This window comes from Equus caballus, chromosome 13 (assembly GCF_041296265.1).
Source record: "Equus caballus isolate H_3958 breed thoroughbred chromosome 13, TB-T2T, whole genome shotgun sequence".
NCBI lineage: Eukaryota > Metazoa > Chordata > Mammalia > Perissodactyla > Equidae > Equus > Equus caballus.
In genome coordinates this window covers 24,419,831-24,436,614 of record NC_091696.1, presented here as the reverse complement: position 1 = coordinate 24,436,614, position 16,784 = coordinate 24,419,831, and the positions used below count along the sequence as shown (strand labels likewise).

At 38.2% G+C, this 16,784-nt stretch overlaps 1 long non-coding RNA gene across 1 annotated transcript in view; it reads left to right on the top strand.

The window, feature by feature from the left end:
* The first annotated feature begins 2,125 nt into the window (after nucleotides 1-2,125).
* Nucleotides 2,126-16,784, top strand: part of LOC138917203 (uncharacterized) — a 32,694-nt gene continuing 18,035 nt past the window's right edge. Inside the window, exons 1-4 of the long non-coding RNA XR_011424905.1 lie at nucleotides 2,126-2,246; nucleotides 11,598-11,707; nucleotides 12,091-12,129; nucleotides 12,484-12,559. This is a non-coding gene — a long non-coding RNA (uncharacterized lncRNA). The remainder of the gene's footprint in view (nucleotides 2,247-11,597; nucleotides 11,708-12,090; nucleotides 12,130-12,483; nucleotides 12,560-16,784) is intronic.

Below are 16,784 nucleotides of genomic sequence, written 5' to 3'. Positions count from 1 at the left end.
ACTCGGTGTGCTGTCTCCTGCCATATGTCGAGCCACCCTGTTCATTCATCACGCCTCCTGAAAAGACTCTTAATTACATTATGTTCACAATCCATAAAACATAATTAAAATATGTAAATCCATTATATTCTTTAATGAGCACATTGAGACCTCAAATTTTTAAATTAGATATAAAATTGATGTGGACCTACTACTATTGATTACTCATGGTAATAAATCACCCTCAATTTGGATTGAGATGGCTTCCCTCCTCTTATTGGATGGGTATTTTTTTTAGCATTTCCTGTGACCATTTGAAATTATGTGCAATCTTTTAAGCATGGCAATGCCTAGCTTGCTGTAACTTGACAACACCAGCAGCAAAAGCCGTAACTAATGTTTGGATGGTGCTCTGGAGCTTGCAGAAGCCTTGCACAAAACATTTCTCATTTATGCTTCACAATATTTTTGTTTTCACTTTGCTATAAATATACCGATTTTTCATTCTTACAGAAAATATTAGAAGCATCACCAGGCTCCATCTCCCTCTATCCTCACCTCGTGCTCACCTCCTAGGCACTGCATCCTCCTGCTTGAACAAGTCAATTACTATCTGCTGTTGCTACCGCCTCCATGTCTCTGCACGGGCTCATCCCTCTGCCTGTGGAATCTGTATAAATTTTCAAGTCCAGCTCAAGGATCTCCTTTTCCAATCTACCCTAACAATGTAAGTGGCTTTGTCTTAAGGCCTGCAGCACGGCTCTACTTCCTAATGCCTTCCGTGGGTACCGTTTTTACGTGCACTATAATCTTTTTCATTGGACTCTCATAATGGCCATGCAAGACCGTCATTAAAGGTATCACCCTCATTTTATAGGCCATACGCTTATAAAGCTCATAAAGGTTATTTGATTTGTCTAAGAACTTGCAGCGTGTAGGCAGGGCCTCTGCCAGGACCCAAGCACACAAATGTCCGGGCCTTGCTCTGTCTGATGTAGAAGCTCCTTCCTTCTTGCCAATCTTTCCCAAAGGGCCTTTATCTTACCATCCCCATGCATCTGCTATCAATATGCTACAGAAGCTTTAATACGGTACGTTGTTCCCTTGCTGATCCAGTTCCGTCCCACTGTAGCCCAGGGGTTTACTTGTGTTTTCAGAAGCTTAAAGTAGGTCCCACGATTTAAGCTAGAAGTGAAGCACACAAGCTCTAGAGCCACGCAAAGCCTGAGTTTGCATCCCAATCTGCCCGCTTACCAAATGTGCGGCTTTGGCCAGCTTGTTAAACCCCTCAGTCTTGGTACCTGCATCTCTAATATGAGAATCAACAATAGTAACTCCTTCAAAGCTTGTGAGGATTCTGTGCAATCACACACGTAAAATGCCTGCCTCTTAGTCAGTGATCACTACTTGTTAAGTTTGATAGTTATTACCACTATCATTCTTAATCCTAACCTAGGGAATCCTCTCTCTTTGTGGATGGGGCTTTGCTCCAGAAAATTCTTTTAAACATTTTCTATGACTATAGGCAGCCAAGATGGCTACTCACCAAGGGAGGTTTTTTCCCTAAATTCTAGAGGTGTATTTTACTAGAATACGTCTGGAAGAGACCCAGAGATAATCTGGGAATCCAATTCCCTCTTTTCCAAGGTTAGGAATCTGAATCCGAGGAAGGTAAAATGATTCCTTCATCCTTCATTTTCTTTTGATAAACACCTATTAATCGCCTAATCATTTACTAATTGGTACCAGTCTAAGTACCCAGTTAAGCCAACAAAAGCCTATTTAATCCAAAATATCTTAAGTAGTATAGTAATAGATCAGTGTCTTAATCATGGATGTATCTTCAGTGCCTATCATGGGGTCTGGCACACAGTAGGACCTCAATGAATATTTGTTGAACAATGGTACAGTTACCATTCCTACTGATCCTAATTTCTCATAACGACATTATTTCTTGGAGCAAATTCCAATTCAAGTCACCAAAATTACACCTCCTTCTTAGAAATGTGGTTCTAAATTGTTAAGTGTTTGTCAGAATCACCTGGAGGGCCTGTTAAAACACAAATGGCTGGACCCCAACCCCAGAGCTTCCGATTCGTATGTCCAGGATGAGGCCCAGGAGTTTGAATTTCTTATGTGTTCACAGGTGATGCTGATGCTGCTGGGCTGGGGACCACACATAAAGAAGCACTGCTCTCAAGGGTGGCAGAAACTTGGATCCCCGAATCACCACGTGGAAGACACCCACCAAATACCCACCCTGGACTGTGAGTGAGAAACCAACTTAATACTGTGAACCCTCTGAGATCCTGGGTTTATCTGTTACAGAAGCTAGAATTACATAATTAACACAGAAAAAGAGGTAGTTGTTTCTGTGAAGAAGAGGGGAGGTATAATAAGTTTAATTCTCTGGTTATTATTCCTTGGCTTAAAATACAAAAGTGCATACCTTAACTTTCTCTCCACAAGCCTCCCACTAGCCTCCCCACCCCATACTCTAAATTTTAAGTCCACCAGGTGGTAGGAGGTACATGGAAGAAAGGGGCCAAGAGTGGTTCATCCCAATTGGCCAGAGGATAGCCATCTGAAAATTTAGGTATAAAATCAGACTATAGTGAACCCAATACCTCATTCCTTCTTTAAGAGATATTTGTTGAGTGCCAACTGTGGACAGGCACTGTTCTAGGAAGTGTAGGTACATTGATGAACAACAGCTGAAGGCTCAGAGCAAAGACACATAAATAGGGTCGTCCGCAGGGTACTGACTGGTTCCCAGATGGAAGCAAGAGATAACCATGGTTTAAATAAGTGGGTTAACAATCTCAAGAAGTTAGAATTCTATTTTCAACCAGAATGGGCAGCTGTTGTTCACTGTGGCAAAGATTCAGAGAGGCATCCTTTGGCCTTTGTGACATCCCTGTCCAGGAGAGAGACAATCTTCAGAAAGACGGAAAGATGGCCCCTTTGACTCTTCTTATTAGGGAGAAATGTGCCTCAAGCTGTCTTGGCTGAGATGCCATCTTCTGTGCACCTGTGTACAGGGGCACAAGGTGCTGATATGCTGACAAATATCATGTGTAACAGTGACATGATGTATAACAGTAACATTCTTCCCGTTAGTTAGGTTTGTCAATGGAAATTAACACAGGCTTTCTGCTTATATATTGGCTATCAACTGTTGGGCTATGTGAGTCTCTTTGGAGATTGAATTCTCTCACACCATACTGACAAAAATCAACTTTCTGGCTTTGCTCAGCCTAAAGGGCCATTTCACAGACCATGACTCCATGTGAAGCCTCATGACGCCTAATTAGCCATACTTCCCTGGTGACCTTTCACCTTTACCATATGCATTCTTTCAAACATCAACCCAAATTGGTTGCAGTTTTGTTCTTTTCAGATTTTCTGCATGCTCATGTCTCTTCCTGCGATTGTCAATCTGCCTTAGCCACCTGGTGAACTCCTACATTTCCTTCCAAATCTAGTTCAAATATCCTCTCTTTGGGATGGCTCTTCTTGTTAAGTGTCTTCTTCTTCTGAATTACTGTTGTACTCTGGCCATGCCTTTGGTTTTAATCACCTATTAAACGCCTGTTAAGTACAGGCCTCAGGTTACCATTACATATTTAATCCTGATAGAAACTCCTTGGTGATAGATGTTGTTATCCATATGGCAGCCCCCCTTTATCCACAGGGCTACGTTCGAAAACCCCCAGTGGATGCCTGAAACTACTGATAGTACCTCACTCCATGTATACTATGTACACACACATTTCTATGATAATTTATAAATTAGTCACAGTAAGAAATTCACGACAATAACAATAAAATAGAACAACTATAACAATATACTATGATAAAAGTTACCATAGATCTTAGCAACCTCAGCATAAGATTTTTTTTCTTTCCTTATTAAGTTGAGAACTTTCACCTACTCACTTAAAGGAAGCAGTTCACTGCTTCTCTTTGGCATGTCTGAATTCCCAGCATCACTACTCTTGTGCTTTGGGCCCCTTACAGTCATGAGCCATGTAACCATGTTTTAATCAATGACAAACCGCATATATGGCAGTGGTCTCATAAGATTAGTACCATATAGCCTAGGAGTGTATACCATCTCTGTTCATGCAAGTCTACTCTATGATATTCGCACTACAATGAAATGAACTAACAATGCATTTCTCAGAACGTATCCTTGTCCTTAAGAGACACATGACCACATGACCCTATTAAGTAAAATAAGGGTGACTTGAACACAAGCACTGCGATTTATAGGATGCTCAGGATGCTGGACAAAAGAATGATCCATGTCCTGGGCGGGAGAGAGTGGTACAGCATGAGATTTTGTCACTCATCCTGATGTGCAATTTGAAATTTATGAATTGTTTGTTTCTGGAATTTTCCATTTAATACTCATTGATGGAGAGTAACTAAAACCATGGAAAGTGAAACTGTGGATAAGGGGGGACTAGCATATGTTACAAATGATGGAGTTAAGCCTCAGAAAATTTAAACCCAAGGTCACACAGTTAGTGAGTTTCCTGAGCTAGGATTCTAATTGAGATATGTCATTGCAAAGCTCACCATCATAGTCATAGCACTCAGTTATTTATTTACCGGTCTGCTCCTCCATTAGACTGTGAGGTCCTGTAGGAACCGTGACTGAATCCACACCCACACACACCTGTCACTGCCTGCACAGGACGTGCCATGTGTGGTGAATGAATGAGCTAATGAATGAATGAATGGCTTTTTCACGTGGCAGGGATATGGTCATGCAAAACAGATTTTGTACAAATATCTTATGTCACTGTCTTTAGCTTTCTGCCTTCCTTAACTGGCATTATTTGTCCTTCTTCTCCATTCCATATAAAAGATTCCAGTGAGCTATTCATGGAACGATGCTCCTCCTGGGCCCTTCAGGGGAACTGTCCAACCACACAAAGCTAATTTCATGCAACTTAAATGGCCCAGACATTTAGCCTCCCATTTAGACTACAGTAAGAATCTGAGATGTGCTTGCTTAAGTGACAGAAGGAGACAGCCTCTAATCTACACATGATTTCTTCTCAACTGCTCTCTCTCTATAACGGCAGATGGTTCACAGGCCCATCTTGTGAATGTTATGATACTTAATGCATAAGAAAAGTCTAGAGGAGGAGGAAAGCGAGAAGAAGATGAGATCAAAGACAATTACCATTTGTTTATACTTCAGATCCCACTTACAGGAGAAGTTGTAGCTCAAAAATGGAGGGTGGAAATAGGGTGGAGAGAAAGCCAGCTACATACAGGTATTATCTGAAGGGTTTGGCAGATATAGTTAACTGGCAGCAGAGATGTTTATTTCATGCAGGTACAGACTTGGTTTCCTCTAATCTACTTCTCTAAGGCAATCTCCATTTCTTGCATGAAAATTTTGGTTAAATAAAATTATTATTAAAATTTTTGTAAAATTTTTGCTAAGACCATGGGGCCAAAGCATCCTAGAGTGAGGTTGTTCTAGACACGCCTTAGAAAGTCTAAGCCGCAAAGTTTTAAATAATTCCAAGTAACTTAATTTTGTCCCAAACCAAGGCACAAAACATTTCAAGAGATATCCTTGGAACACAAAATCTTGTTCAACATTCAAATACCAATAAATGTAACCTAAAATATCAACAGAAAAAAAAGAGAACTATGTGATTATATAAATTGTAAAAAACATTTGATCATTCAGCATTCATTAACGATAAAAAAAAAAAAAAAATACTTTAACCCTGAGACTGGGAACAAGGCAAGGATGTCTGTTCTCACCACTCTTACACAAATTAGCTAGTGGTCCTAGCCAGCACAGAAGGAAAGAGAGCGGAACTCAGACAGATAGGTTGGAAAGGAAGAGGTAAAGCCGCCGCTGTTTGCAGACCATAGGATTACCCCTGTAGAAAACCCCAGAGAATCTTAAAAAAATTCTACAGCTAATAAGCAAATTAGCAAATTTTCAGGAAATAACGGCCAATGCTCAAAACTCAATTATATTTCTATAAATAGCAACAAACAACTGGAAATAAAATTTGAAAGGAGTACAATTTACAATAGCACCACAAAAAGAGACATATTCAGGTCTAAATCTAACAAGATGAGTATAGCATCTGAACACTACAAAACACTATGACATAAATCAAAGTATATCTAAATAAATGCAGAGCTGTATCTTCTTCATGGATTGAAAGGTCCAACATTGTTAAGATGTCAGTGTTCCCCAAACTGATCTATAAATTTAAAGTCAACCAAAGTCCCGGCAGAATTTTTACAGAACTCTCAGTACAATTTCTGCAACATTTTCGTAAGTCAAATTATATCAAAATAGGAAGTTAAAATAAAAATACTGTTGGCAAAAATTAAAGGTAAGCTGCAAACTACACCAAATATTTGAAAAATATACATCTTACAACGGACTTGTATCTAGAACATATAAAGAACTCTTACAATTCATAATAAAAAAAGTTTTTTTAAATGTACAAAATATTTGAACAGACACTTCACCAAAGAAGATGTACAAATAGCCAATAAGGACGTAAATGATGCCAAACATCATTAGTCATTGGGAAATCTGAGTTAAATCCACAATGAGCTACCACTACATACCTATTAAAAGGGCCTAAATAAAAAAAGACTGACGATACCAAATGCTGACAAGACTGTGGAACGGTAACTCTCTCACACGCTGCTGTGAGAAATTCAAAATGATACAGCCACTTTGAAAACAATTTAGGAGTTTATTATAGATTTAAATTTACACTTTTGATATGACCCAACAATTCCACTCCTAGATATTATCTAAGAGAAATGAAAATATAGGTTCACATAAAGCCTGGAACATTAATGTTCATAGAAGAGCTATTTATAACAGAAAACTGGAACCAACCTAAAGGTCCATTACCTGGTAAATGGAGAAACAAATTGTGGTCTGTGCAATCAATGGGATAAACAGAAACAAACTAACTAAACTAACTAAAACACTCTATAACATGGGTAGATTTACAAAGTTTTATGCTAGCTGGAAGAAGCTAGACACAGAAGACGACATACTTTATGATTCCAGTTATATATCTTTTCATAAAATGCAAAGCTATGATGATAAATAGATAAGTGATGGCCAAGAGCTAGCGAGTCTAGAGGGTTGGGGGGAGATTGACGGCAAAGGGGCACAAGGGACGTTTTTGAGGTGATGGAGGTGTTCTGTACTACGACTGTGATAGTGGTGGTGACATGACTGCATGAATTTGAAAAAACTTGTCGAATTGTACACCTTAAATTAGTGAGTTACATTTTATATAGATTATATAAACCTAACTAAAAACATAGGATAAACAAGATAAACTTACATATACATCTGAAAACATTTATATTTAAAAGTAAAGAACATATAGTGTCTTTGATACAATGAGAATACTAAAAAGAAGAGATAGGATTTAAACCGATGGAACGAAAGGCACAGACATTTGTAGCCCCACTCAGGTATTAGATACCATTCTCTATCCTTTGTGGGTTACCAGGGGTGGCCTGGGTTTTTAAATGCAGTGAGATCCCCATCATAGGTATTGCTCAACTGCTTACATCTTCTGACCCCTGTTCTTCCTCTTCTCTCTACTTTTTTACTTGATTGCATATTCTGTTTCCTTTAATTATTTAAATTTCCCAAGTTATCTCCTAGGAGATCACATATGTGTCTTGGCTTTCTAAAGAAACTTTCTGCCAAGCAGGAATAATCAACTGCACTTCCCAAATCTACACAGTAGCCAGTTATCCAGTCCACTTTGGATTAACACGTACAGCTGATGCTGAAACGTGGGCTGCCCAACACAAATAGCTCTAAACTTAGGCCTTGGGATATTTACTTGGCTGTCCTCAGAGGTTTTATTTATTGTGGGTTGATTCACAAAGTGCAGATCCCTGTACTTACCACGCTGGGTTACCATTCTAATGGTAGGGGCAGAATTGGTAGGTAACAATTATGTTGTGATTAGAGGTGCTCTCCTTGGGTGCTACCCACCTGGGTCCCAACCCCCTGGCAAATTTTCATTTACCTAAAACACCAAGACCATGTCTTTGCACATGCACACTCCTTCTGAGACATGCTGTAGTTTAGACAGATCATTTTTCCCCACAAATGCAAGAACATAAAAATATGTTCAGCCCAAAGGCCACATCCTGACCACAGGTACACAAGGACCACTGCCAGGAGCACAACCAAATACTGATGCTGACGCCAAATGCTGACACCGATTTCCCAGTAAGCCTCTGCTCCTGGCCCTTTAGGGATATCTTAAGCAAGCACATGCATTGACATTCCTCTCAGAACTCCTCATTAGCTAGATACCTGGAAAACAAAAAATGTTACCCTTTCTGTGCTTGATGACAAACTTTGCAATAGGAACTTCCCCTCTCAAATCTGGATTTATTAAAAAATCTGCATTTCTAACAATCTGGATCTCTGGGGAATATAACTTTACTTCTAGATTAAAATATGCTCTGACTGCAAAGTCATATTCCAGACTACATATAGCACAACCAAATACTGAAAAACTCATTAAGAGCAAAGCTGCTGGGCTGGATTTGCTACTCACTTGTTCAGAGACTTTGAGAAAGTTATCAAATATCTTGAAGCCTCGATTTACTCCTCTATACAATGAGACCAATAAGGTTATTGTGAGGATTAAATGAAGTATTTTAGGCAAATGTGCCCTCCTTGGATATAGTAAGGGCTCAAAGTACTGTTAAATGCACACTGATGCCTGGCAGGCAATTCAATCCTTTGGGCTCCAATATACTATTCATGATCGTTCTGTGACTTGGACTTCTGAGCTATCCTGCCTCAGACCACATGGCCCACTTCTGTGACTTGAGTAGGAGGAATTAGTCCTAAATAGTCTTCATCATCACTAATTCATAAAGCTCAAAATATGTGAATTTGGCTAAGAAAAGTCGCCATGTCTTCTTTCCACAGGGAATTCAGGAGGGTTCCATGAAGGAAATTCTAAAGGAATGCAGGTCTGCCTTCCTGTGGTGGGCTGTAACCGCTTGCTTCTTCTCTACTTTTCCACACAGATATTTTCTCCTAAGGGAGCTTCTTGAAAAACTTTTGATTCTCTTAATCACCGGAAACCAAGGAAACTTTAATTGTGTACTCAGGCTCAATATGGCCATGAAAATCATCTTATTCTAGGTAATCTAACATTGCCTTCTCTAGAACACTCCCCAAATAAACTAAAACTATCAACCAAAACTAGAGAAAAATCAAGAGTAAAGACAAAGCGTGTTTCCTGCAGGAAATACGTATTATTTTTATAATAAGAAAATTATAATAATCATCAGTCTGTGCAAGGAACCTCACTCATCTCAGCCATGGCTAAACACAGAGCTAGTTATATTCTCACAGCTGCACATTCTGTTCAGAAACTTGAACCACTAGAGCAAACATCACATTTTCCATCCCTTTCCAACTAAAATTTTAGTCCAGTCCAATGATTTCTACAATCCAATCTGGTTATAAAAATCTGAGGCTCTCTCAGAAGAACAGTCTGTCAAACTCAAGTTCTTTTCATTATCTTAGCCACTTTTCCACTTCAAATTCTCCCTGAATCTCCCCTCACAGTAGAGCCTGGTTAACTCGAAAGACTCAGCGGCTCTCACCTTCCTCCATCCCACTGCTGCTTAGAGGCTGGCGAGCTGGAATAAGGAGAGAAACACAACACACCCAGCTCCTGGACGATCAGAACACTCTGCTCTGAACTCAGCTCTCTCCAGGTCACCTCACATAGCTCCCAGAGAGGCGGACAACCAGATGATTTTGCTTCTAACATGGAGGCAGACTGACACCCTGCATTAAGAACCAGGGCCCTTTCAGTTTGACATTCAGGTATCTAGCAATATATTCTCAAAATCCTACTGTGTCTGCTGTAATTCTTTCAATATTCCGTGAGTGAGGGGGATAGGAAAGAATATTCTATCTTCATAGGACACATATTTTCATATTTTTATGACCTCCAACCTATTAATTTCTGGGCAACTTCTCATTCTAAAAGCCCTGTAGGTCTAACTTCATATGGTCAACTGTAACTGTCTGTTCCTTCTCTATTTTTCACATATTTTCACCTAAGACACCTCCTCAAGGTCTCCAAGGCCTAAGGAAACTATTTTCAAGGGATGTGTAATTGAGGAGTTCATTAGGGGACTGTGGAGACATACGTCCACTTGTACAAACAAAGAAGAAATTCTTTAGCTGTCAATATCCTCTGATAACTTGCTATATGCATATTCCATCCACCCATTTAGAAGATATCCTTTTTTCATTGATTAGTAACATAAAGTCACATTCTAAATCACTATTACACTTATCCATGCAATTAAAACTGATATAAATTTCACAAATTTGTGATTATTATCAATTCCTATTAATTTCATAGTAAGCTGTAATAAACATCAACACAGACAACTGCAGACTTGACACCTCCAAATAAACTGGAATCTGAGCGAGGGACATCAGAACAGAATTCCTCCTTCTCAAAGTTAGTTCAAATCCTGTATGTAGACAGCACTAGAATACTAAGGCAGACGCTTTCTCTACAAACTTCCCCAACAGGAAGACTAAGGACATATGTAGGGCACCAGCAAAGGAACACTAGATACTAAGAACGGTCCATCCTCGAAGAATTTTATTCAAAGCATTTACTCAAAATATTTAGAATAAAAAAGTCTGGCAACATCATATGTAAGCGTGGCTATAGAGCAGGAGGAATTGCTGCACACCGCTCGTGGGCATATGCATTGGTGAAACCACTTTGGAGAACAATTTGGTAATAGAAAATGTGAGGATTGCACATACTCTAGAATCTAGTGATTTCTTTCTTAGGTATTTACTCTACAGTTTCCTGCACAGGAACACATGTACACAAGAAAGAATGCTCATAGTGACACTGCTCATAATAGCAAATATTTGGAAGCGAACTCTGTCCATCAGTAAGAGAAGAGACGAATCACATATGGTATACTCACATAACCATACAGAAGTAGTCACGTGGTTTCAGAGGTCATCCAGCTGAGTAGTTCTTAAACCTGCCTCTACATCAAAATCACCTGGAGAGCTTTAAAAATGCAGAGTCTGAATCAGCATCCTTGGGGGAGAGGATGGGCCTGGGGCACCTGTGCCACACGAAATAATATTTGTAAAACAAAGACCTAGGTCATTCACAGATCATCGAAAGTGTAGTCTGGAGGGGTAGATTGACTTGTCTAAAGTAACCCAGCTGGTAGAAGGGCAAGTGGGGAACAGAACTAGGTTCTCCCGCCTCCTGGTCCAGAGCTCTCTCCAGTGATCACATTACCCTCCTACAGGTCAAAAGAAGATAATGTAGTTAAACTTACCAGTTACTCCATCAAGAGTGTTAAACTGCACATGTTGACCTTGACTTAAGAGATTATCCTCTTTCCTATTTGTCTTTGGGATCTGCTGATCCTGCTAAATACTCTGAGCTTGTGGTTCTTCTCTTTTAAATAAAAAGTTTGAATTGGTAATGCGATTTTGAGATAGAGCTAGAGATTGAGATAGGAAATAGTGATAGTAATTTTTTTTCTTCCAGGCCCACAGGGAAATAATACACATTGGAGTCAGAACACTTGTGTTAAAGACCCAGCTTTTCCTTGGAAAGTCTGTTAATCTTTAAGCCCCTTCTGGTCGGCTGTCACATGGGTAAGATGATGCTTCCCCAATGTACCTCCTGTCACAGGGCCTGTGTTTTGTATCCGAGCTTGGCCTTTAGCAGGATTATGGGCTGGTTGGCTTGGGCTGCTGTTCAATTCAGTGGAATATTGTTCCACTTCTAGAACGTCAGTGGGTGTAATGGGATGTGGGAAGTAGTGAGAGTGAGACCATAATTGGAGTGAAATGAGTATTCCAACAGGAAGAGCAGACAGAAATGTGATGATCCCAGTCATCAGCGGAAAAGAGATATTACGTTGCCCTAAAGGCAAGACGTGGAGTTTTTCATGCACATTCATCCATTCTTTTGTTGCTTCATTCACTGTTCATTTATCCTAGAAACATTTATTGTGTCCCTCCTTGATCTTCCCCAGGAAACAACTGTGAATAAGAGAGACAAGGCCTTCCAAAAGGTACAGTATAAAAGGGAGAATAGACAATTATGTAAATGGTGCTATAAAGTGAGATGGAAAGAACAGGGAGCTGGGGGCAAAAACAGTAGGGGTGTCGAAACCAGCTGCAGGAGAGAGGAGGGGCCTCCTAGGAGAAGTGACATTTAAACTGAGACCTGTGAAGGGAGGCCTGAATCAGGCAAGGACACAAAGCATGTCCAAAATCTCAGAAGCAAGAGAAATCATGGCATCATCTAGTAACTGAAATTGAGTGTAGCTGAGCATAGAGAACAAGGGAGCAGGTGGCAAGAGGTGAGACCAGAAAGGTGACAGGAGTCAGATGAAGCGGGTTATAAGGTTACATGTCCTATACAGGAAATTGCCCACCATGTGGAAAACAGTGGAAGCTCTGTGTTCTCTTCCTGATGACGTCCCTCTTCCACCATCACAGGTAATGCCATTCTGAATGGAGTGTTCCTCATGCCTATGCGTTTCCCTATAGTGTGTGTGTGTGTGTGCGTATGTATATATGAGTATATATATATAACTTATACATTTATAAATACAACAATTATATATAATTATATATAGTAATTATATGTAATATTATAATATATCATTAATAAAACAATATTTTAAAAATATAAATTATAATAAATAGTATAATATTGTTATAATTATATATAACAATTTGTAATAATTATATATTATATATATTGTTGTTTCATATTTTTTCACTTCATATAAATTGTGGTATATGGTAAAAATTCTTCTATAACTTGCTTTTTCACTTATGTTTTTGAGTTTCATTCTTGTTAATAAATACATGATGACTTTTTCCATTTTTTCTGAATTTTTTTCAGCATTTATTATCTTTGATCATGAGGAAAAGCAATATACAACTGTTAACAAAAGTCATCAGAAATGTCTAGTTTGTAGAGTACTTAAATCATGACTATTTACCTGCTCTTTTTTGCAATGTCATTCATTAGCTTTCATCTCTCTCTTCTCACTTAATTAGTCACAAGCTGATGACAACAAGCTGAGAGCTTGTACTACATTATGCTTCTTGCACTTTTTTTAGTTCCAATATTTTTCAGTTTATTAAATTTTTGTTATGCTTTATCTTGGATACTCTGCTTAAATTTAATGTGATATACTCTGCTTTAAATTTAATATCTGATTTAATTTTAATATTGCTAGTCCTGATTTCTTTTCATTATTTATGTAGTTGACCAAACATTGTAATTTTAGTTTTCCCATCCCATCTAGTTTTAGTATTTCTCTTAAAAGTAGCAAATATATGAATGAAAAAAATCCAGTCTGAGACTTGTCACCCTTTTGAAATGAGAATTTATATTGTTTACACTTTTTGGTTATAATTTTCGCTCTTGCTATGAAATCTTTAATTGTATTTTAACCTACCCATTTAATGTTCCTTTATTATATCTATTTTGTCTTCCAACAAGTGAACCACTTTATTCATTTATTCAAGAGATATTTATTGAGAACTTACTATACATATGACAATTTGCCTTAAAATCCAAGATTTGAAAAATAAACAAATTACTTACAATTCTACCAACAATTATCTCACACCACTTCATATTCTCACAACTTATATTTACATAGTCATAATCATATCAAGCAAATCAAAACCAATTTTGTATTGTGGTAAAAAGATAAAATTTTTCATCTTAACCAGTTTTTAAATATACAGTACAGTTTTACTAACTATATACACATTTTTGTGCAACAGATCTCTAGAATATTTTCCTCTTGCAAAACTGAAATTCTATGCCAATTGAACAACTCCCTTTTCCCCCTCCCACTAGCCCCTGGCAACAGCCATTTTACTTTCTGTTTTTAAGAGTGTGACTGCTTCAGATACCTCATGTAAGTGGAATATGCAGTATTTGTCTTTTTGTGACTGGCTTATTTCACTTAGCATATTGTCCTCAAGGTTCATACACGTTGTCACATATTGTAGAATTTCCTTCTCTTTTAAAGCTGAATAATTATATGCATACACCACATTTTCTTTATTTTTCCAGTTATTAATAGAAATTTAAGTTACTTCCACTTCTTGGCTACTCTGAATAATGCTGCAATGAACATGGGTATGCAAATATCTCTTCAAGATCCTGTTTTCAATTATTTTGGATTTATACCCAAAAGAGGGTTTGCCAGATCATACAGTAATCCTATTTTTTATCTTTTGAGGAAACTCCATTCTGTTTTCCATAGCAGCTTCACCATTTTACATTCCCACCGTTTTACCTTTACAACAGTGCACAAGGGTTCCAATTTTTCCACATCCTTGTCAACATTTATTATTTTTGGGGTTTTTTTTTATAGTGTCCATCCTAACATGTGTGAGGTGATATCTCATTCTGGTAATGTTAAGTATCTTTTCCTGTGCTTCTTGGCATTTGTATATCTTCTTTGGAGAAATATCTATTCAAGTCATCTGCCCATTTTCAATGGGATTATTTGTTTTTTTGTTGAAGAGTTAAGGAAGTTCTTTATATAGTCTGGCTACGAACCCCTTATGAAATATATGGTTTGCAAATATTTTCTCCCATTCTATGGGTTGCTTTTTCACTCTGCTGATGGTTTGCTTTGCTGCTCAGAAGTTTCAAAATTTAACGTAGTTCCATTAGTCTATTTTTGCTCTTGTTGTGTGTGCCTTTGGTGTCATGTCAAAGAAATCACTGACAAATCCAATGTCTTGAAGCTTTTCTCCTATGTTTTCTTCTGAGTTTTATAGTTTCAGGTTTTACATTTAGGTATTTGATCCACTTTGAGTTGATTTTTGTATATGGTGTAAGACAAGAGTCCAAAATCATTTTTTGCATGTGGATAACCAGTTTTCCCAACATCATTTGTTGAAGAGGCTGTCTTTTCCACATTGTGTCACCTTGTTGCACTTGAAGATCCTTTGACCATACATGCAAGGATTTATTTCTGGGATCTCTATTCTGTCCCATTAGTCTATATGTCTGTCAGTATGCCAGTACCATACTGTTTTGTTTACAGTAGTTTTGTAATACATTTTGAAATCAGGAAGTGTGAGGCCTCTAGCTTTGTTTTTCTTTATCAAGACCGTTTTCTCTATTCAGGATCCTTTGAAATTCCATATGAATTTTAGCATGATTTTTCCTATTTCTGCAAAATGCCATTGAATTTTAATAGGGATTGCATTGAATCTGTAGATTGCTTTGGGTAGTATGGCCACTTTAATAACATTAAGTTTTCAAACCCATGAACACAGGACATCTTTCTATTTATTTGTGTCATATTTAATTTCTTTTAGCTATGTTTTGCAGTTTTCACTGTAAAGGTTTTTCACCTCCTTTATTAAGTGTATTCCTAAATATTTTATTCTGAGCCCATGAACCTGGGCCACTGAAGTGGAGCATGCCAAACTTACCCACTATGCCATGGAGCCAGCTCTCCTTTCTTTTTAAAGCAAAAAAATTAATGAAAGTATTGAGTTCTTACAATATGTTGATTCATCTTTCTGCACATTGTTTTCAATTACTTTTAAAGTTGTCTTCTATATTCAAGTGATATCACTCAGATGTAAATCTGAGAATCTCTTTTACAGTTTATTCTGAAAACTGTTTACTCTATTTTTATCTGCTTCATTTATTTACATTTGAAAACTTAGGTTCTGCTTATTTGAGAAATACTGCATCTCTTTTTTTTTCCTCTACTAGAAAATTTCTAATTCAAATTTTGTTCTCATATGTGAATTAAATTTTTATTTTGGGGAGGAAAGGTGACATCTGTGGTGTTCTTTCTGTGCGGGCAGATTTTCGTAGTGATGCCAGTTTGTTTGTGCATCGTCTGCTGCCTCCCATCGTTAACCCAAGGGACCCAACTGAAAAACTGGATGAATATTCAACTTTGTTTAGTCTGTGTTTTCCTATGACAATAAAGCAGGTGGCAGTCATATACCATGAACAGATCTTGCAGGCACCGCTTGCACAGAATTCTATTGTTTCACTAGCAAAACATAAAATTTAACATTATTTCAGTAGCTATACAGGGACCTGAAAGAACCCACTCTCCTCTTCATGCCACTGTGTCCTCGGCCTTGCTCATTGATGCTGCACTTGAGATAGTTGACTATAATGCACATCCGTTTACTCTGGCTGATTAACCTCTATGCCAGACTTTTGCACTCATGGAGCGATTTGCTCTAAGGCTACGCTTAATTCACGGCAGTTTCAGTAACATGCCTGTTTACTCTAAAGCCCCAGGGATGCCACGCTCAGAACCACTGAATTCTGTAAGAGCGTGAAGCATTAATTTCACAAGGGATGGAGCATTGTCATCTTCCCTTTACTGTCTTTATATTTTCTTGTCTTCTTGTCATTCACTTTCTTTTTTCCCACTGTATTAGCTTCCCGTGGCTACTAAAACAAATTACAAACTTGGTGACTGAAAACAACAGTAATTTATTCTCTGACAGCTCTGGAAGGCTAAAATCCAAAATTAGTCTCACTTGGCCAAAATCATGGTATCGGCAAGGCCACTGTCCCTCCAGAGGCTGTAGGGGAGGTCTGTTCCTTGCCTCCCCGAGCTTCTGGCGACTGCCCGCATTCCTTGGCTTGTGGTCAGTTCACTCCAGTCTTCAAGACCAGCAGCTTTAAATCTTTCTGCTCCAT